The sequence below is a fragment of the Talpa occidentalis genome, unplaced genomic scaffold, assembly GCF_014898055.3.
Source record: "Talpa occidentalis isolate TD23 unplaced genomic scaffold, MPIMG_talOcc4v2.1, whole genome shotgun sequence".
NCBI classification, from domain to species: domain Eukaryota; kingdom Metazoa; phylum Chordata; class Mammalia; order Eulipotyphla; family Talpidae; genus Talpa; species Talpa occidentalis.
The window spans coordinates 94618502-94642271 of record NW_026555331.1 but is presented as its reverse complement, the minus strand read 5'-3'; the positions used below and the strand labels follow the sequence as shown (position 1 = coordinate 94642271).

Below are 23770 nucleotides of genomic sequence, written 5' to 3'. Positions count from 1 at the left end.
CATAAATGCTAATGTTTCCCCTGGCATCTATGAGAAAACTAAAATAGAGACTTCCATAACTAGATAATGATTGTATTTTATTTATGCTGGGGATTTATGCTGTGAAACTGATATGCTCATACCTTTGCGAACTGGTATGTAATAATATTAGAAACAAGCTAATGACCATTAATAGGAAAAATTTTAAAAACAGTAGATGGTTCATAAAATAAAATCTGCATGGAAAGATAAAACAACAGAAATTCTTAGTACCAAGCATTTATATATATATATAAATGTGTGTGTGAGTGTGTGTATTAATTATATATATATAAATGATTCATATTATGTATATATGTGTATATGTATAACTACATTACATATTATACACACAGAATGAGAATAAAACATGCTATATAGGATGGCATGTGAAGTATGCTATCATACAAAGCATGTAAGTGTAAAAATGAAGAGGAACAGATATATATATATATATATGTATAGATGTATTTATTGAATGTATGAAATATATCTCAGAAAGATATATAAGAACCTAACACATAGTTGCCTTTGGGAAGGCAATTGTGTAGCTAGAAGGTAAGAATAGGAGCAAGATTCTTTATTAACATTGTTTTGTACCTTTAAATTTTCTAAACCATGTGAATATATTTCCTATTTAAAGGAATGAGTAAATTTTTTAAAATGAAGCATTCAATCTTAGTATTAGGATGTTGGATATCATCTAAGTCTATTATATTTTTAACTTTTAAATAGACATTAATTAAAGTCAATATATGTACATATATTTTATTTCTTGAGATAAAACCTTAAAGAAAAATAAAGAAGCAAATGTATTTATATGATGCAAAATGTCAAAAATATGCACAGCAAAAGACCTTATAATTAAATAACAACATGTTTATTACACTCTAAATGTGGAGGACATTCTTATTGTAGAATGTTTTGGGTATATTGTGTTGTTTACCTTATATCCTTTGAAAGTAGATAGAAAATGTGAGTTGTTTAATTTTTCTGTGGTATGTACAGTGAGAATGTATGTTTACAATAAACCTTTACATTTGGGCAGTGTACTGAGTTCAGTTTTTTAGTATAATGAACTCTAGCTGTGAGATGCTACCAATTAGGCAGGAGGTTAAAATGAATGGTTAAAAACTTAGATATTGAAGCCTAAATTTGTCTACATTTGATTCCTGGCTCAAGAACTTGCAAGATATGTATTCTTGGGCACTTACTTGTCCACTTAAACATACGTAGTCTTAGCTTCCTCATCTATTAAAGGATAAAATAATGATATCTGTTTTATAGGATTTTGAGGATTCAGTGAGATAATTTGTGTAAGATATTGGTACTATGCTTAACATGCTCAATAAATGTTAGGGGCTACCATCATTGTCATCATCACTGTTATTAAGGATCCCTTGAAATACTTCATTGACTTGTTATGGAGGATGGGAAGGAATAGCATTGTTGAATTACAAGTTGAATTGAATTACTAGACTCACATACTCTATGACAAGTAAATCAGTATCTCATGTTGTTCATTTGTAAAACAGGTTTAATAAGAGATAAGATGCCTACTATAATATAACCTACTATAGTCTAGGTCTTATTGTGCTATTTCATTTAGTCCTCATCAAATGCTTGATGCAGTTACTATCATTTTTATAATGAAAAATTGAGTTATAGAGAGATTAATAAGTTAACAAGTCAGGATATAAATTCAGGCAGTCTAACTCCATACATGATTAACTGTTAATCATCTAGCAACATTTTCTTCCATGTGATGATAGCAATACTCATCTATTCAAGAATTGTAGATGAAAAATACAAAGGCAATGCAGCAGAAGTACCTTGAAAAAAATGTGGAAAGCTTTAATAAAAGACCTTACCAATTTAACTGCAGAAGTATTGAAAAGATAGTGCTTCAAATAATTGGCCTTTTTTTTTAAATTTATTTTATTTATACAAGAGCTGGGATACAGGCTAGATGCATGGGAGGGTGAGAGGATTCACCAGAGATAGAGCGGGGAACAGAACAGGCAGACTGATGAAATATACTGCTGAGGGGAGCAGTGGGCGAGACAGGAGAGGTCTGCTCAACATGTGGGTTGCTCCGAGGCTGGTGGGGATCCAACCAGCACTGCAGAAGCTGCGGACAGCTTCACAGCGCTGAGCTCAACTGCCTGCACCACAGGGAGGCCCTAATTTGCCTTTTAATTGTCTTTAGTTAATTAGTCAGGAGTGAGGATACCATGGGAAAATCTTTCAGATCACTTACTCTCTCCAGAATTGCTTTCTGACCATTTTGGCCCACGTATGGCAGTTCCTCAAGGGCAGACATTGCTTGTGATTTGCCATTAAAACATTTTCGTACAATGATGTAATAGTAGCATCACATGGTCTGTTGGAAAATTAAATGACATAAAGGGAAGAATATAGGAAGAACTGGATACTTTTTCGTTACCATTGTTCATATTACTAGCATTACTGTTGTTGTTAAGACTATGGAATTTCTATTGCTCAACCTGAGCAATTCCTCCCTGACCAGAGTTCAGTAACTATAAGATAAAGACTGAGCAAGTATTTTATTATCCACTTTTTACCTGTGAAGCAGCCTTTTCTTCTACTTCATTTTAAAATTTAAAATATGTTAAATTGCCTCCAATTACCAAATCTTATAATCATCTTTCTCAATTTAGGATGGGGTGACATCCTGATAAAACCATTCTAAATAGCAAATATCTTTTTTTTTTTAAACTTTTTTCTTTCTTTTTTTTTTTTTTTTAAAGATTTATTTATTTATACAAGCACTGGGTACAGTCAGAAGCACGGGAGGGCGAGAGAATTCACCAGAGCCAGAGCAGGGAGCAGAGCAGGCAGAAGGACCAAAGTACACTGCTGAGGGGAGCAGCGGGCGGCAGGAGAGGTCTGCGCGTCATGCGGGACCCTCCTCCGGTAGCCAGGGAGCAGCTGGGGATCGAACCTGCACTGCAGAGGCTGCGGGCAGCTTCGCAACCCAGCGCTCAACCACTGCGCCACCGGGGAGACCCTAAATAGCAAATATCTTAAGTTGAAATGCTGACTGGGAGCTGAGCCTTGCTGCAGCTGCCCAACACCATAAAAGAGTGTCCAGTTGCAGTCTCTAATGAATGTGCATCCTTTTTCACAGGCATATAGTTGAAAAATCAGAAGTTGAACCATTATAAATCTGGGGCCATTTGTATTCTTAGTGATGAATTGTGAATTTGTGTTTTCCTTACACACTTTACTTCCTAGAATGTTTCATAAATCTTTACTATTTGGCATAGTTTCAATAAAACTGTTCTCTGTCTCATATAAGGCATATAGAAACCTAATAAATGATTAGTGATTCCTTTCAATAAGAATTATGACTGACTGAATAGTAGTGGTTATCCTATCTGGACACAATGTTCTCATTAATGGTCTTTGAAGCTATCATTAGAATCAATGTCATTGAAGCAAGTAATCCCCTTTCTCTTGTAAATCAGCATTGTATATATTGGCAACATCAGCTTGTAGCACTGTGACTCTATCTACATGGCTGATTGGCTGTTTTCTGTTATATTGCTCTATTATGAAAGTCAAATTCCATGGGTTTACATGATAACTGTTCTTCTACACTAAGCAAGCATACAAATGGTTAAACTTACAGCTTAAAACACATACACAAAAGCACACACAGACTGAAAAACTGACCTTAAATTGTTTTTCACTTTGTTTATGATATAGTTCTTAGATAAATTCAATTCTAAGTCATTAATGCAAAGTATAATTTGAACTGGACCCTGTGACCTATATGTGGAAGATGAAGTCCCTTTAGCTTACAGCCACAAGAAAGTTAAGTTATAAATAGAATTTCTGTTACACAAATGCGTAGTTTTCCATCTTGTTTGCACAATGTTAGTCCATGTATTTGTACAGTTCTCTTTGCATGGGTCCATCAGTATTTTCTTTTTCTTTTTTTTTTTTAAGATTTATTTCTTCATACAAGAACTGGGGCATAGGCCAGAGGTGTGGGGAGGTGAGAGGTTTCACCAGAGACAGATTGGGGAGCAGAACAGGCAGACTGACTGAAATACACTGCTAAGGGGAGCAATGGGTGAGGCAGGAGATGTCTGCTGTGCAATGTGGGTAGCTCCCTGGCTGGCCAGGGGATCAAACTTGTGCTGCAGTGACTGTGGAAAGCTTCATAGATTGCCTCTTAACCCCTTGAGCCACCAGATAGGCCCCCTCCATCAGTATTTTCACCAGCAACTTCCATACCTTTTTTATTTAAACTTGTTTTATATTCATAAGAAATTCAACAGAAAAATCATTCTTCTTTCATTCACTCCTTTCTCATTCACACACATATTTTCCTCTGTTAGTGCAAGTATAATTTGTTCTTTCTAAAATTCACCTATTATTATTGATTTAATTTCCTCATATCAGTAGTATTAAATATGTCTAACATGATGACCACTTTAAGGCAACCAGGTCACAGATGAATAGCTATTTTGGCTTAGTGTTACTAGGTATGTTATGATTATGGGAAATGCTTGTTTGTGTGTATTTTGATAGTATGTATATTTTGCTTCATATAACTTTTTTATTTTATTAGCATAATGGGAATTTTTTTTTTGTATATGTCTTGCCACTATGTGCATTTTGTTTCAAATTGCTTTCTGTTTACTTTAGGAGACAGGGTACTACAGAAAGCATGGGCTTAAATCACACAGAGGTAAATTTCATTCAAAGCTCCATCAGTGGGCTGTGTACCCTTGAGGAAGTTACCTAAAATAATCACACCATAGTTCCTTTAGCTTAATCCCATCAACAAAAAAAGGTGAATCAAAAACAGCCACAAATTATTTGGCAGGTGTTTTGATATTCAAAGGACCAAAGAAGTTAGAATCTGTCATGTAAGTTGTGACTATTACTAATAAAAATTATATCCACTCATCCATATTAAATCCACAGGCCCCATGGGCTTCTTCAACATGGTTGCTTTCTTCAATCCAGCAAGGAGGATCTCTTGGCTCAGTCTTTCTTTTAAGGACTTTCACCTGATTGAGTCAGGCTCATTCAGGAAATCTCTCGTTTTATGAAAGCAAAATCAATTGATTTGGGACCTTAATTTCCACTGCAAAATTCTTTCATCTCAGAAATATTCTATTGGCTAAAGGACAGTCATGGGTCTCAACTACACTCTAGATGATAGGATTGTACAGGCTGACAAGCCATTAACAGCAAGGGTGGGAATCACAGCACCACCCTAGTTTCTGTCTGTCACAGTTAGGGAGGGTCTGATGACAACATAGATGAATATTTAGATTCATATACATGTACTTATGTAGATACATATGTTTATCAAATAACAAATACTGTGGTAAAAAAGTAAATCAGCAGTAGAGGAAGCAAAATTAGAAAAAAACAAAGAAATTGTATTCAGAGTGTTGGTTGCATTTTAGTAAAGATCTGACATGAGGGGATAAGCATGTGGATTCCTGGAAAAAAGCAAGCAAAGGCAAAATCCAGTACACATGTGCTGAGACAGTCTGTGCCTAGCACCTTCGTAGACCACAATGCATATCTGAAAGTAACTAAGCAAAACAGGGAAAGTGGTAGAAAATGTGGTCAGAGCAGTAACAGGGATCAGGCCACATAGGACCTTTTGGATAACTGTACCAATACCAAACTAAAATAGGCCTTATGAGTTCTGAATACAGAAATGAGGATACAGAGGAGTGAAATGCTGGGAGCAACAAGTGGAAAGGCTACAATAGACTGTAGTGGAGGTTACTTGGATGGTACATGTGGTGAGGTAGAATACATTTGAATAGGTGTGAATCTGTACTTCTAAAACACATAACTGAGTTGTAAACCAACATTACCTCACTAAAAATAATAGTATAAAAAATGAATAATTTTTTTATTCTCCCTTGTCATCATTCTAAATATATTTAAAATTGAAAGATTTATTTGTTCTAGTTTAACCATCATATGCAAATAACACATGTTTACTCTGTTGTATGTCCTATGCAGAGAACTTTATATGGACATATAAGAGCATATTTACATGCATGCATCTCTCTCATGCACATAAGATGTACTATTCTATAAGAGTTAATAGAAAGTAATGTATTTAGATGAAACAGGCTAAGTAACAGATGTAAATAAGCTGTCTGGGTGGTTTCTTTGAGGCCCCCTTTTTAAAAAAGATTTATTTTTGTTTATGTGGGGGAAAGAGTATTCACCAGAGACAGAGTGAGGAGCAGAACAGGCAGATCTACTGAAATATACTGCTGAGGGGAGAAGTGGGAGACACAGGAGAGGTCTGCTGCGCCATGTGGGTAGCTCCCTGGCCAGGGTTCAAACTCATGCCGCAGTGGCTGGTGATAGTTGGATAGAGCTGAGACTTTAACCCCTGCACCACCAGGGAGGCCCTTGAGAACCTTTAAAAATAATATTAATGCCTATTCCCTCAGTTTCTTCTAAAAATAATTATCTTTTTTTCTATGAGCAGTGAAATACTTGGTAACCAAAACAACGTAATATTAGGATATAGTAATGCCTTTTTGTTTTATGAAAGGAGGAAGAGGGTAGTTTTGATACAGTAGATGGTAAATTATAATATTTGATTTCCTGAGATTTATTGACCTTTGTGATGTATTGTAAAATATTGAATTTACATGCAAGAAAATATAAATCCATGATTGTTTCCTATTTATCATCCCATTACGATGGTTAAAAATTAAGAGACACCATGGAATATTACTCAGCATTCAAAAAAGATAAACACATGCATGCAATTTGCAGCAACATGGATGGCGCTGGAAGGGATCATGCTCAGCAAAATAAGCCAGAAAGAAAAAGAAAAATACCTGATGGTCTCACTCATAGCAGGAATCTGGAAAACTTAAATAAGGGACCAGGAAAAAGAATAACTATAAGAAAGTAAAAAGCAGAGTCAACAAACAACTATGAACCAGAGACACTCTATGGTGGGTGGGGGGCGGGGAGGGGAGGGATTGGGGTCAAAATAAGGGGGTCACAATTGTATGGGGAATATAAAAATAAAATTTATAATTAAAAAAAGAAAATATAATTAGAAGACTTCAAGGTAAAAAAAAAAGAACATTTAATGTGGGGGACATTTTTGACAACCATAATTATTCTTTATATAAATACCTTTTGTATAAAAAAAAAAAAAAAGAGAGACATTGGGCCTCCCCGGTGGCGCAGTGGTTGAGCGCTGGGTTGCGAAGCTGCCCGCAGCCTCTGCAGCACTGGTTCGATCCCTGGCAGCCACGAGGGTTCCACATGGGGCACAAATCTCTTCTGCCTTCTGCTGCTCCCCTCAGCAGTATACTTTGTCAATCTGCCTGTTCTACTCTCCGCTCTGGCTCTGGTGAATTATCTCACCCTCCCGGGCCTCTGACTGTACCCAGTGCTTGTATAAATAAATAAATAAATAAATAAATCTTTAAAAAAAATTAAGAGACATAAATATATCTTATATTCTTGGGGTTTTTTTCAATTTAATTTTATTTATTTATGCATACAAAAACTGGGGTATAGACCAGAGGTAGAGGGGTGAAAGGATTCACCAGAGACAGAGTGGGGAGTAGAACAGGCAGATCTATTGAAATACACTACTAAGGGGAGCATTCAGTGAGACACAAGAAGTCAGTTGTGCCATATGTGGTTTAGCTTCCTTACTGGGGATCAAACTCATGCTGCAGCTCTAATAGCACTGAGACTTAACCCCCAGGCCACCAGAGAAGCCCTATCTTATGTTCTTACTGACCCATCCCTTCTTCCTTAAATCTTTATTTGAAAAGTACTAGCAATTGTAGCTGCTCTTGCAAATACTATAGATTCAAGGAGATTTTCCTCATGAAACACATTTTTCTGCAATTTTAAATTATGTATATTATGAGGGACAGTAATTACTCATATTTTCATTAACTTATACTAATAAAATCATCAAAGCATTGGAGTTTTAAGGATAAATTTACATGAAAATATACTGAGTTGTAAACAAAATTTTCAATGCATTTCTTTTATCCTTTTTTTGTGTTTCATTTGTCTTGCTTTTTCCTTGTTTCCCTTTTCTTATTTGAAAATAGGAAGTGATTCTTGCCAAGTGTAAATTAACTAGAAGTAGAAACACTAATTTAGTTCAACATCACAATTTAGATTTTTTAGTGAGCTTTAAAGTGGGTAAAATCTTTATCAGTTGTTTGTCTAAAAATATTTAGGAATGCCAGAAGTCTAACTTTCTGCATGTCCCATTCCTCACCACTCAACCATTCTCCATCCGTTGACTCACATCTCTCTACATTTTTCATGTCTATCCTCTTACCTGACTTATTTCTGGGTGTAATCTACCACTGTCAGCGTGGTGAGTAACGAGCAGCAGCTTAAAGTAAACATCGTTTACTCATAAGGAATTATTTCCACATCACTTCTGGTTTTTTTTGTTTGGTATTAAGAAAAAAATGAAACCCTGACCTATTTTACAATCACCTGTCCTACGTTTGAAATAACAAAGAACCTCCTATTTTACCTCCTCTATTCTGAGTGTGCCACGCGCTGTGTTATGATTTATGACCTGAGCATCCGACACTCTCCATGAACTAACAAGATGGCCCACTGTGTTTGAAATTTATCCCTCAAATGAAAGCAAACACGGTCTTGTGATATAATGCCTTGTCAGCACGCACAGAATTAAACATACACAAGTTCTAATTTTTAGTCTTTTTGCCTTGCCTTTAAGAATGACTAAAACAGGTTAAGATCTTTAGGGTAACAGGACTTCGTATGCTAAAAAGGGGCTCTGAGGGGAATCCTGATCCCAAGAAAAGGCGCAGGGTTACTTGGCAGAAAGTCAGCATGGTTTCCACTAGTACATGACAGGGACTCATTATAGGCTTGCTGTTGCCTGTAAGCTGGTTTCACTACCATCAACTACGAAGCCAGAATGCCTGGTTCCAGATGCTCTTGCCAATTGACCGTAAAATTGCTCTGCATTTCTGGCCAAGCCGAGATTTTAAAAGTGCCCCTCCCCCGCCCCTCAACACCCTAACCCCCCAAGTTCCTCTAAAAAGCTGCTCATTATTCTTCCTTTGCCCCCTGATCTCAGCAAAAGAAATACTTCTGGAATCAATTAGAAATGTCTGCCCTTGATGAGGTTTGCACGTGAGTTTGGAGTCGTGAGGCTTTGATAGTGCAGCCAACAGCTGCAGCTTCAGGTGGTAAAATCTAAGAAGGAATTTTCCAGGGTTTATTTACCATCATAAAAAATTTAAAACTAGGCAAGACATGTTGGGAGAACATCTTATAAGCCTTTGAAAGTGAGATTAAATTTGGATTATATATTTATTTTATTCACAGTGAGCAAACTGGAGATCTCTGATTGGGGAGTCTTTCTATTGCTTTATTAGATTGTGTGAAATGGTTATAAATACTAAAAATGGGGGTTTCCTTACTGAGGGTCAATGATAAAGAGCATCTGTTATTCTTCTGTGATAATAATTGTTTGACAAGTAACATTAGTCAAGGTTAATGTAATCAGAACCCATCTTCTGAAAATGTGTATAAGTGCTGTATAATATGTTTTCCTATTTACTTTCTCTGTAGCTATATGTGTATATGATATTTAATAAAATAAGTAGTTTTTTTCTTTTAAAATGTAGCTTTGTGGTAGGCTTTTATTAGTGCTCACTTGAAAGATGCTATAAACTTTTTATATTAACATGTCCAATTAAAATACATTTGCTATTTTTTTAAAGATTTATTTATTTATTTATACAAGCACTGGGTATAGTCAGAAGCACGGGAGGGTGAGAGAATTCACCAGAGCCAGAGCGGGGAACAGAACAGGCAGACTGATGAAATACACTGCTGAGGGGAGCAGTGGGCAGCAGGAGAGGTCTGCGCGCCACGTGGGACCCTCGCCAGTGGCCAGGGATTGAACTGGTGCTGCAGAGGCTGTGGGCAGCTTCACAGCCCAGCACTTAACTGCTGCGCCACCAGGGAGGCCCCTACATCTGCTATTGTAGCATGAAAATGATGTTATTTTCCTGAAGTCAAATTGAAAAGCATAGGAACAACCCAGGGATTCATATTGTCACAGGTACTTCCAAGCACTTAGCCTTTCCTTTCCTCAAATACATGATTAGCTTTTAGGAAGTCAGCCTCTGTTTTTCCTGCTGGCTGAAAAGCAATTTGTATTAAATTTTACTAAAATTATCATTCATACCTTCAAGAAATGCTATTTTTTTTCTCCCTAGAGAATCACCATTAAATACTGTTTTCATTCCCAGAACTACAGCTTCTATAATCATATGGAACTTTAAATACCTGCTTATTTCCCCTTAAAGTAGAGATCTTCCTCATGTCTTGTTCAGGTTAGATCCCCAAAAATGATCATCAGTTGAAAATAACAGTTTAATACATCTAATTTATTGAATATCTTAGCTTAGCCTAAATTACTTTAAGTGTGTTCAGAACACTTATACATAGCCTGAAGCTGGACACCATAGGTCCACTCTAGAGTAAAAATTATTTATGCTTGTGATCCAGTGGTTGACCAGAAGCTAGATTCACTGTGCTGCCCAGCATCACCAGAGAGTGTTATGTTGTGTATGGTTAGCCAGGAAGAGAAAAATCAACATTCAAACTTCAAAGTACAGTTTCTACTGAATACATACTCCTTTTGCACTGTGGTAAAGTCAAAAACACTTAGGTTGAACCATTGTGAGTTCAGTAATGTCCGTGCTGCAATTTCTACTTACAGGAAGATGGAGAAATGTGTAGAAGGAATTTTGTGTCTGTTTTTCTAGTAGTAGTTAAATTTATTTCTGTATTTAAATGCAGCAGGTATAAGTTTAGATTTCCTTTTTTTTTCTTTTTCCTAAATGAGAGCATTCTATATGCAGACATTTGCCCAATAATCAGTCTAGAGGTTGAAAAGTTTATTATTTAGTAAAGCTAAATGATGAATCAATAACTATTATCAAGTGTGCCTAAAATATAGTACGGTTTTAATGTATCTATGGAATAGCTATAAGTAGCATGGAATGTTGTTACTTACACTACCTAATATCTCAAGCATACAAAAATGTGATAAAGATTAAAAAGACATTGTCTGCCTGAAAGTTTCTGGGGTAAAGTAGCATACCCACAACAACAAAAACAAAAAGAAACAAGGCAGAACAACTTTTAATTACCATCTTTCAAAAACTAATGCCTCATTTATCCTTCTCAATATCCTCCATATGTTCTGCATGTTATTGGTGAGCCAAACTTCCTTTTATTAAGACAAAAAAGAGCTATCATCAGGCTTTAACAACATTCGGGAATTTACTTCCTTGTGATCAAATTGTTACGGAAAAGTTGCCTAATTCGTTCATTCCTTTTCTCTGAGATGAAACATCCCATGTGCCAGTTTTTCCTAAGTATGTTCAGATCTAAGAACAAAATCTGGCTGTTTGGTATTGAAACCATTGACAGGGAAACATTTGCTCCAGGGAAGAATCAGAAATTCACTCTTCCTGACTCTCATATGTGATATTTCCTCATATATTGATATAGCAATGAAATTGCATACTCAGTAACAGTCATTTGGATCTGTTGTCTCAGAGAAAATCCTTGAATTATGAATTCCTATCTAACACCCTCACTTGCCATTCATACGTTTCGTGTTAAGAGGTATCATCTTCCTTACATGCTTACATAATAGATCAGTGGGAACTGAGTGATACAGATAAATAGTGTAGATTTACTACCTTTATGCTGTCTTTTATGTTATTTACATTAAAATTCAATAGTTTTGCAAGGATTTTTTTACATGATTAGTATATAGCCCAAGAAGGTAATATCTCAATTATTTTTTGCCTATGGCAGGTTCTGAGACTCACTTGATCTAGTCTTATACTGGTTTGAAATTACTGTAATGTGATGAAGGAAATAATGGACTTTAATTCCAGCTATGTGGCTGATATGAATTAACAACAATGTGAAGAGCACCACTTCATTTTCAGTTCCACTATCTGTAAAATCAGGGAGTGGAATAGATTTCTAAAGTTTTCTCAAAAATAATTAAATAATGCAGTTACTTTAGTTCTTAAGATTCTATATATAGTCCATGCGATTTGAAACACACACACAACAGATTAGATAGGTAGTTGTTATTGGTTCACAGTTGTATAATTTGTTCACTAAGAAAATTGAGATTCTGAGGAATATTTGATAAATGAAGGCAAAGTTGAGCCTATGATATTTTTCAGTACATGGTATATTACAGTATAACAGACAGAGCTGGGGAGATAATGATCCTGATTATAGTGCTTTCTGAGAATTTAACATCACCTCCATGTAATCACCACCATGCCTTCTCAACCTTCAAAGTCATTCCAAAGAAATAATCAAACTAGATTAAAGAAAGTCTGCTTGATGGAAATCTGTCTTCCAGAAAAGCTTTTTACTGGTTAGGATGGTGCTTAGAGGGGTTCTAGGTGAGTGGAAATGCACTAAGATCATAGCAGAAGAGCCTGGATCAAATTTTTGAGTGGGAGAACTTTTGATATTGAACTATTATTAAAACTAGGATCTTTGATACAAGTGACTACAAGTTTTTAAGTCCTTGTACCTAACACAAATGATAGCTCTGCATGGAGAATATTATCAACATTCAGCATGATTAAGTATTGTCAGTGCTTCTTGAGTATAGGGAACCAGATCCATCTATTCCTTCAATCCACTTTGTTCTCATAGTATGTTAGTTACAATTCACTGAGGTATCACTCACAGAAAGACATCTCAGTGTGAGACATATAGTAGTTGACAATAAATGTGTAGCCACATTTACTCAAAATGATTAGGCGAATAATGTAGAACTTGCAGATTTGCTTTCCTATTTTTGATTAGTGATACAATGTGGTAATCCAAGTGAAAAAAATTGTTTTTCTCAGTCTGCCAGAGACTCTTCAAAGACTGCTAAGGTTATGGATAATTTTGCATACAATTTTCATTTACACAAAGCCCAACCCTATTACAACTAAAATGATAAACATATTTAAATCTGTAAGTGGTACTTTTAGTTCAGGCTTATTGCATTGTTCTAGAGGAAACTCTTCAAGTGAAAAACAGGGTGATATTCTGAGTGTACAAATATACAAGTGTTACAAAGTAGCACACATTAGGGAAGCTCACCAAAGTTGTAGTGGATTAATACATATTTGAGAATTCCAGTTTCCAAATATTCATAAATTTCATTTCAGGGCATTTAGTTTCATTCTGTCATGTGACTCAATCTTTTTATTCTAGAAACAGTGTTCTTCCTTGGTTCTCTTTCCTATTGTTTCCAAAACAGTTTTATCTATCTTCCAGTGTAATTGCATTAACTTATCACTGGCCAACATCATTATAAACACCTTGTATTTGACTTTAATAGTATATACATCTGTGTTGCTGAGGGATTCTCTTAAGAGAGAGGCTAATGGTATATGTGAATAAGTTCAAGTATCTTTAGAGATGCAATTAAATCATTGGGATGCTGGCACACGTAGATAAACATGACTTTGAAATGCAAAACTATTCTCTAGAATTATAATTTGGGGTTCAAGGAAAATGTCCTCTGTCCCTCTCCCTTCTCATGAAACTTTATGAAATATTTTGAAACACTGTGTTATAACAGCAGGTTCTACACTGAAACAAACTCAAGGATCATGAGGTAAATCCAAACCTTGGTTGTATTTTGTTTTACCTACAATTACTTGTTTTTCATTTAAAATTTGAGAGGTTACCAATATTTTAAATTTAGGAGACTTTAAGAATCTGAATTAATGGTTTCTTTTGAAAAACCCAAAAATCGAGCTGCCATGAGCCTGCATTCCCTCAGGACACCATGGAGTTTGAGTCCCTGAACAATCCTATAGGAAAAGTTTTAATCCTTTCAGGTTGCAGACATCAAACAGGAGAATTAAATAAAAGGTACAGATAGTGTGGAAGTGCCTGCTATTTTGTCCATAGAAGAAAATGACTGGATTTCCTATTGTAAAGAAGGTTCTTTAAACTTGAAAATGAAAATAAATTGAGGCATATTCTGCTGTTGTCACCTGTCATCATTTGAGTTATTTTAGAATTCAAAGAAACACAATCATCCTTTTGGCACTTTACAGCTGTGCCCTACATCTAAAAGATTAAGTGACTTGTCCAGAATTACATTGTAAATGCAGTCAGGGCATGGATATAGGTCTTTTAGTATTTGTGTGTGTTTGCATGCATATGAGTGTATACTATATGTGTGTATTATATATATTTGTATATACTATATGTATGTGTAAATATACTCTCTATATATATTTGTATGAGGCATAAAATTTGTCAGAAAGTATACATACACACATAAAATAAAAACAAGTAGTATTGGACTCCTCTAGGAGAGAAATTGCATGGCAGTAGGACAGATATGGAAGGAACTTTTCAAATAATCTTTCAAAGTTTGACTTGTGAATGTACTACATATTTTTTTAAATATATGTATTGACACACCAAAGAGTAATTTTTAACGAATGTGTAAGAAATGAATCAAATACATAAAAGCATGTATATGTAAATATATAAAATACATGACAATGTATATACTTTTAATTTAAACAAGTGGATCCAATTTAAAAAAATAAGGTACAGTTCAATTCAGCCAACTTTTTTTAAAAACTATAATCAACACTAAAAGAACTATTTTTCAAAGCCATATGTTGCATATGGCCAACTCAGTTTTGAATTTTAACCCTTGAATTGCTTTTAAAATTGAGTATCTTGGCTAAAATCAAATTATTAGATTTTTCCGAGTATAAATTTTTAAAATAATCTTGTTTTTCACTTTTAGATCTGTGATAAAAAAATGAGAACACTTGAATATAAGGAATGTTAACACTACAATATTTCTCTTATTATTAAGGTGTTATGCAAGAAAGAGTGGTTAAAGTAAATTATCCCCACAACTGTCAAGGAGAAAATGCCTTGTGAAGGAAAATTAACAAATGTCATGTTTTGCCATTGGATCCTAAGCCCAACACACTTGAAACACTTTGTGATGTTTAAATGTTGGAAATAGGTGTTATGAAGAAATGAATATACAAAGTCCAAGTTATTTACTAAATAAAGTACTTTAGACCTAGACCAAATAACATTGTTACCTCTTTCCCAGTGGAATTTGAGTGATTACATCTGTCTTGGCAAAAGTGGTTCAGTTTATCTTAATGTAGATTCCATGTAATGCTTATATTACATTGTTTACATTGCTGATTGAAAGCTAATATACAGAATATGCAGTGTGAGATGCCTGTTTCCAGTTTAAAGTGTAGAGATTTTGTATGGCAAAGAGTACTACCAATGAGCTGAAATTTCCCTGAATTTAACACATTATTTTACTATATCTGTCAAGAAAGAATCAATGGTTTTCTTTCTATTAACAACAAAATCTGTTTAAATAACTCTCTTTGATTTACAAGAAAAATATTCTGCCATATTAAGCAATAATTAAAATCAGTAAGTATATAATTAGTAAGCTTTAACATTTTGCATTAAAATATTGATGTTCACTTGGACTTAATAGATCCATCACTAACATACTCAACAATATTTGGTAAATACCAATTTTATCATAGTGTTGTTATCATCCTGATTAGCGATAGAGAATATAGACTCACAGGGCAAATCTTGGTTTGTGTCCTGGCTTTGATATTTAACATGTTATTACTATGTAATTTAGTTGGTTTTCATACTTTCTGAGCATAATAATAGGTTTCTTTTAGATTATAGGAATTAAATATTGTATGTAAAATACTTAGAGTAATTTCTGTGATTTGGTAAATATTTAACAATTGCTAGCTGTTGTTTATAATGATGAAAACAGCAGTAACATCATCAGTACCAGATACTGAGACAGCTAATGGGGAGGGGAGAAGGCAAGTAACACATTTTCCCAGTCTTTTAGAATTTGGAGAAAATGATCAAGTAAACTAGTAAAACCAGCAGAACTTGATAAATGCTATGTTAAAGTTATACATAGGGTTAAAATTAACCAGTGCACCCTGCGCCATCAAATCACAGTCCCCTGTGCTCCTCCCTCCCTCCCTCCCTCTGACCCCCCTACCCAAAGGACACAAAAATATTGATTCAAAAAAATACCAATACCCCTATGTTCATTGCAGCACTATTTATAATAGGTAAAACCTGGAAAAAACCCAAATGCCCAAAAATAGGTGACTGGATCAAGAAGATGTGGTATATATACACCATGGAATACTATTCAGCAATTGTCCATTATTCTTTATGACCACAGTGTTAAGTGAGAGTGAAAGAATACCAAGGATAACTTTAGAGCAATGGACAACAGCAATAGAAGAGGTGTAGATTATATGTAAGGAGTTGGGGACATTGTCTTTGGGGTGTGACCACTTCTGCCACTGAAAAGTTTTAAGCCTGAGAACCATTTGACTAAATTCACATTTTAAGTATAATCACTAAAAAGGCTTGTGAAGAAAGAATTGGTGGAGAACAAGTTAGAGACAGGGAAACACATTAGGGATTTATTACAGTAATCCTGGTAAAATGTGACAATAATTTGAACAAGGATAGTCACTCTTAAGTATAAAGACAGATTCAGAAAACTGTGAGATACAATTTGCCCCGTTTCTTTGCATTTCAGGAAAATGGCTATCTCACCAGAGATATAAAACTAATTGATATAAAAGAATAAAGTAACTTTGTAATTCAGATAAAATGTTGAAAGAGTTAGGTATTTATTCAACAAATGAAAAAAAATAACATTTAGGTGATACTGTGTTGCTAATGGAAAAATTGCCTCAGTGGCAAAACAATATGCATATATATTATTTCAAATTGTAAGTTTTTTTGCTACACAGAATAATGCTAAATTTGAAACCATTCATCTACTACAGAATTAGCTCTGCACACTGGTCAGTAAGTATTGCTTTAGTTTTGTGGAGAGAAAAATAAATTCTTCAAGGAAATTAGTGAATCAGTATTTATAATTGCATGTGAGTGTGTGTGTGTGTTTTCAATACTCTGAGTGTCGACTGTGTGTCATGTCCTCCTATAATTGTTTCAGATATATCAGTGGCCAAATATTTATAATTTTCTAAATATGTTATCAAGAAATTTTTCATTTACCCTTTTTTAAATTAATTAGGTAATTTTAATGGAGGTAACATTGGGGTACCCCCATCAGGTATTACCACCATAGTTCATTCTCCATCACCTCACCCATACTCCACCACCACAGACCATTATCCCTCCCTTGCTCTCCATTCTTTTCCTCCACTATCCTCATTCCCTTTGGTGTCTCAGTTCTGTTTTTATCCACTATTTCAGTGCTGAGAACTTACTGGGAATTGCTCTTCCCCTTTTCATGATTCAGAATCATTTTTGAAAGGCAAGGTCTCATCATATACAAGTTTTAGAGATGCTTAGTGGTTAATATAACAACAATATGTATGGAAAAACTGTGAAGCTCATGTCATTTTTAACCATATACAGACAAAATAAAATGGCAGTGAGGTGAGGCAAGATTTGTAAGGAATTGTGGATAGGTTCAGAATATCTTGTACTACTTTTAAACTTTCATCCTTTGAATTCTATTTTTCCATTCGATGATAATAATTCCTGAAAGACTAAAATAATATACATGCCTAAAATAGATAACCCAAATCTGCTAAAGATTCTTTTAACTTTTTCCCTAATCTCATTCTAAAACTTTTCCAACAAATCTTTGGGACTGTCTTACATTTCATATCACTTACAGGTAAGCTAGTGTTAGCAGAGCAAATGAGTGAAATATTTGATATAATATAGTCAATCATTATAATTTGATACTTCAAATCCTTAACTTTGGATGAATTAGAAATGATTCAAAAAGTAGGGACTTCAACTTCTTATTGACAGAATGATAATTTTCTGTTGAATGTATTAACAAAAAATGGTGTGACTATTATTAAACATATTGTACATGGTTATTAATGAATAGAATTGTTCATTTTTCAGTGGTGATTTTTGAGATGTAAGACCACACTAATAAAAGGATGTTCTTAGAATGTGACTGCGTTTAGCTATAGGTTAGTAGGAAAATGTGAAACTTCTTAAAGATGTCCATTGTATGATTATTATTAGGTACCATGTCATTTTCCAAAAGTAAAAACATCCATAAAAGAGAAATCCACTGATACTTATCCAGTGGCTACTCCAGTCTAAATATGCATTTTCATTTATTCCTCACAGTATCTCATTTATTTATATACTTTTCATATAAGGAAAGATATAGTCTCAGAGAATTAATTTGTCCAAGGTCACAAGATTATAAGTTACAAGGTAGAATTCAAAACTGTTTTGTAACTGTACCTTTCATACTATACTTTACTCCCAGCATAACAATAAAAATGATGACCATATTGGTCATAATATTAACAGAGGTAGTTTCTTTCTAATTATATGCATTAATAAAATAGCTATTTTTTTAAGTCTCATTACCATAGCAGTCTAAATCTCTTCGCCACCTCAAAATATTCCCCTCTGAGACTTTGACTGATGAAACCATCTAATATCTTGGAAATGATAGGATGAAGTTGCCAGAAAGCTGGTCTGATTAATGGAGGTGGTAGGGGAAGTTGAGGGTTGCGTGTGTGGGGTTTACGAGTGAAGGCATTAGAACTGGATTTTTATTATTATTAATGAAGTACCAATATAGAATTTGGTCTATAGACAATATAGAATTTCAGCTTTCCCACCACCAATGTTCCCATTGTCCTCCACTATAGTAAGTTGTACTCTCCCTCCACCCCCCCCAACCCAATTTTCATTCCTGAATGTTACCAACAAGCTCCATAAGTGCAAAATAATTTGGAAGGCATTCATGGGTTTAATATAATTTCATAGCAACAACCTCGACCTTTCTCTTCTTCCTCATTCTTCTGGTTCCTACAGCAATATACTGTTAAGAAATTTCCTCCTGCCTTAGTAGTCACTCCTTTTCAACTGCTGAAACCAACATTTCTTTAAAAAAAAAAGATTTATTTATTTATGCATACAAGAGCTGGGGCACAGGCCAGAGATGCGGGGAGTGGGTGAGAGGATTCACCAGAGACAGAGTGGAGAATAGAACAGGTAGATTGACTGAAGTACACTGCTGAGGGAGCCTCGAGCCTCTGCTGATTGCTAGTTTCACTTTGTGTCGTCTATCCTCAACTTGAGGCAGTTTACCCAGCCTCATGGGTTTAAATACCTTCTAAGTGCTGCTGACAATCACATTTTCTGTATCCTTCTCTGTTTCTCCATTGAACTTCATATATATGTATCTAATTGCCTACGAGATATTTATGTGTGGACATGCAAGTTTGGAAATAACATGCAAATATAAATTTGGGAGACATCTATTTAAAGTTCCATAGGAAGTGAGAAGTTGGAAAAATAGGATTGATTTCTTTTATTATACTAGCTACAAAAAGATGCAAACATGAAATTTTAGCATTAACTCATATCACTTTAATTTATTTAAATCTAAGTTATGTAATGATTATTTCTAATTGAAACAATTTGAGAACCACCAGTTAGCATTTAATTCTTAAAAACTGCATTCTAACCAATGTACATTTTACAAGAGGACACATTAGATACCAACTTAGCATTATTTCTGGTTCTTCAATTCTTTAACAAGCAGCTGGGATTTAACTTACTGTCCCAAACACTGATCTGTATTAGGAAAGATCTAATAAATATAAATATTTATAACGATTCAGTCCCTGCACTATATCTTTAATGAAAGATTATAGGTATCCATAAAATCTTCTTTTTTTTTGAAGTAAAGTTCGTTCTTTTAGTTGGCAGTTCATTTACACACTGAACAATAAATAAACTATAAAGTTTATTTAATGTTCAGATTTAAATTTAAGAAGTGTAAGCCTTTCTTTCTCCTGAGTAGAGACTATAATGGGGGACCAGGGGGTCTATGAAGGCTATACATGCGGAAGAGTTTTGAGAGCACATCTCCAAATTACATCATCTAAGAAGGCCAGAGCTTCATAGCTATGGAATCTGAAAGTAGTGTTACATTGGAGAAATATTTTATGTGCTGATAATTTGAATGATCAAGATGCAGTAAAAATGCATCTTAGCTAAAAATAAAAAACGTTAAAAATAAATACATATATTAAAAGATTGGGCAATCCTATAAATGTATGAAGCTCACCTTTTCTTTTTGGGGTGATGAATGTATTCTGGAACTTTGATAGAGGTGGTGGTTGCACAACGTTGCACGGTCTCTAAATCATAAACCTTGACATTCATTTTATGTGAATTTCACCTAAATAGTTGAGTTACACAGAGGAAAAGATGAAATCAAAGTCATATAATGTCTCTAGATGGTTAAAAAAAAAAAAAGGTAAAGACCTTCCTTACATACATAAAATTTCTAAATTACTTAGAAAACCGTCCTCTTCCAGAGAAAGTTTTCATGACATGCTCCCTCCAGCCATCCTAAGCCGCGGCTTAACTGCAACCCCAGATCCTCTTTTCTGTCTGCCCTGGAGCCTTTAATGGCTTTCTTTAGTTAATTGCTGGAGCTAAAAGTCCACTGGAGAGGAGCTTCCTCTTGCTCTTCTTCAAAGTTGGGAAGGTGGAGGCCCAGGTGCCTTAATTTATCTGCCCCAGGTCGAAAGGGCTGGCAGTCTGGCAAATGTAAGAAACAGCTGGCAGGGTTCAGCCAGTCCCTGCACTCAGACACAGGTGGACAAAGACTGCTAAAGAGATTTTGCCCTCGAGTACTGTGGCTGCTGCCACATTTTGTGAACCTATGTGAGCAAGCTTTAAAATTGTGCAGGCTGAGCAGGTGGGTTGCAAGGGCCCTCCCATTTCCGCCTGGCGGAATTATAAAGAGCTCTTCTCTGGGGAAATGCTGTGTATCTTACAGGTTAAGACTGGATTTAATTAGCAAGCCCACCTGCCCCTTTCTCCAACTCCTTTTCTCAGCTGGCAAGATCTCTGACAAAGGGGAGCTGAGCTGCTGGGTGGATTTTATCAAATGTCCCATTTACCTGTGCTTAATTATGGGACACACCCTGTTTAATGTTTAATCATTCTCATTGTCTCCTTCTTCCTTGTCATTTTTCTCCCTGGCATGATTGAAATATGAAATATACAATGTTTATACTTTAAACATTTTCATTTAAAACTATTTATAGGTTTCAAATGAAAAGGAATTTAGAAAGAATTGGGTATACTTTACTTGGGCATTAGAAAGCCCTGGTTGCAGTTAAGCCTCTCTCAAAGCACTCGCTCCTTATCTCATAGATTCAGAGTTGCGACATTTTGCTGCCTTGATAAAAGTACCTCTTTACTTTCTCTCAAGGAAACTTGATGGCATATGACATTGTGATATACACAGTTACATATGTTTGGGTGCCCCCAGAGAGGGCACTTGAATGTTTGACAATCCTGCACATGTTTTTAGATGTTGAAGTTCATGAACTTTTAAGTACCAGGTGTCAAAATGGTTCTGTTTATGTGGTTTGGGGAAATTAGTCTGTAGTCTAAATGTAAACACAATCTAGGCCATCTTTTTTTTTCTGAAATATGTATAGGACCTGATAATGTATAGGACCTGCTTAATTAATGCATTTTTAATCATATCAATGTTACAACAGAACACTTGTTAACAGTGTCTAATTTGGAAATAAAAGTGCAGTTTCTCTATGACTTTAAAGTGTACCAAAGCACACTAAGTAGTCAAATTACATATTCTTGAAGATGAATATAACAGCCCAGATCCTAGAATCTAAAGAATGTATTAATATGTTCAATGGCACACATTTAAATGTCAATTAAGTTTCTTCCAAATCATTAACTCAGAACACATAACTTCATAAAATATTTTTTATTCAACAGCAATCCTTAAACATGAATCAGTAAGATTAATTTTGGGATTCAAGCTGAAGAATAACAAGTGGGTATGCTGAAAGTTAATGGTGGATATTTTTTTCCATATTGAGTCAACCAATTTTATAGGAAAGAACAGTGTCCGCCAAATTTAAAGAAAACAAATAAACCCTAAAATAGTATGGTTGCTTTGATTCAGTTGGCACTGAGATTTTCTAAATAAAGAAAAGAACTGGGTGGACATATATTTGTGATGAGAGCATAGTTGGTTTCCTCCCCCCTTTTGGTGGGTGTGATGGATTCCTTTTGCTGTGTTAATTTGTGATGACCCACAGAATTTTTTGATGTATGTGCATGTGTATAGAAGTTATTTTCACATGAATGCAAGGATTAAAATAATAATATGGGAGTAGTTGATTTACCCTGGCATGCCAGTTAGCTTTATGATTATTGTATATTTTTACAGTTTTCCATATATTTTAGAGTGGATCATTTTATTTTGATGTATTTTGTTGTGATAGGGTTGTGTTCAAAAAGTTAAACCAATTTATTTACCTATGAAATAAATTGACTAATATGACACTATATATGTGTTCCTACATGTTTGACCAGTATGATCCATTTAAAGTAACACAAAGTCTACTGTTAGATTTTGGTGGGAAGTCTGAATATTTTGAGTAGCTACTGAAACTACAACTGAAGACAGGTAGTAATATAGAGTGTACATAGCTACTGCATTATCTAAGTTAGGGATATGAAAGTTAAAATATATTTATCTACACATGCTACCATAAATCCTAACAGTAAATGGTATGCGGAGAACATTTGAAAGGTAGTGCTGGCCAGACACAAGTCATTTGGCAGTGGCCTTGCCTAGTATATATTTTCAGGGGCTGTCTGCACAAAGATGCTGGCACATAAACCATGATTTCTATTCCAGGTGATGGATTTCTATCCAAGAAAGTGAGTGACTAAATATTTTCCGGTGGAATCTAGGCACCATAAAATCACTGAAGCCAAATAAAAAAGTTGTCGACCTTTCTAAAAAGTAATTATAATAGTTTTGCGTACCACTATGACAGAAGGAATATTTCCACTTACATCACTGAATTATGAAATGAGTTTAACCTAATTTTTTTTTAAAAAATGCAAAGTGACTGTGCTGCTAATATATTTTTTTTTCTATCAGCATTAGGAATGCCTTGTTGAGTTTTCGTGAATTTCCAGAAAAATTCCTAATCATTAAAAATAACTGAGTGCATAGATTCCACATCCAACTCTATCAAAGAAAAGAAATCCTATCTGAACCCACTAAAAACCCATGCCATCATCACTTCATCTGATTTATTCTACACAAAACCCGTTAAGAAACTGAACACTTTACATTAGTTTATTTGTGTTACCCTAAGCAATTAGAGATGAATATGCCTTCCCAGGCGATACAAATGTGAGTCTCCCTTTGTGGCAGGTTGTTTAAATTTACAACATAAAACTAGCATTTCCATCTCCAATAAAGTCCAAACAGACATTTAATTTTGGTGCATGACATTTCTGACTAAAATAGAGCCAGAAAAGGCTCTCAGATAGCTCTTACTGTTCATGAATTTGAACAAATTGGGGATCTGTGAATTTATAGCCAGGTTTTGCTTTACTATTGTTTAAAATAGCACACATGGAAAGCACGCCATGGGTGTGTTGTAATTCAGCTTTAATGATGTAACACTTGGTTTCAGTCAATTGTTGGAGGGCTGCAAGTGACATTGGTTTTGTGCTTCAGACCTTGCATGTTACTTAGCAATTATAGTAAGGT

General features: G+C 34.9%; 1 protein-coding gene across 2 annotated transcripts in view; it reads left to right on the top strand.

The window, feature by feature from the left end:
* AGMO (alkylglycerol monooxygenase) overlaps window positions 1–23770 on the top strand; it is a 328052-nt gene that overhangs the window by 207058 nt on the left and 97224 nt on the right. The window lies entirely within an intron of this gene.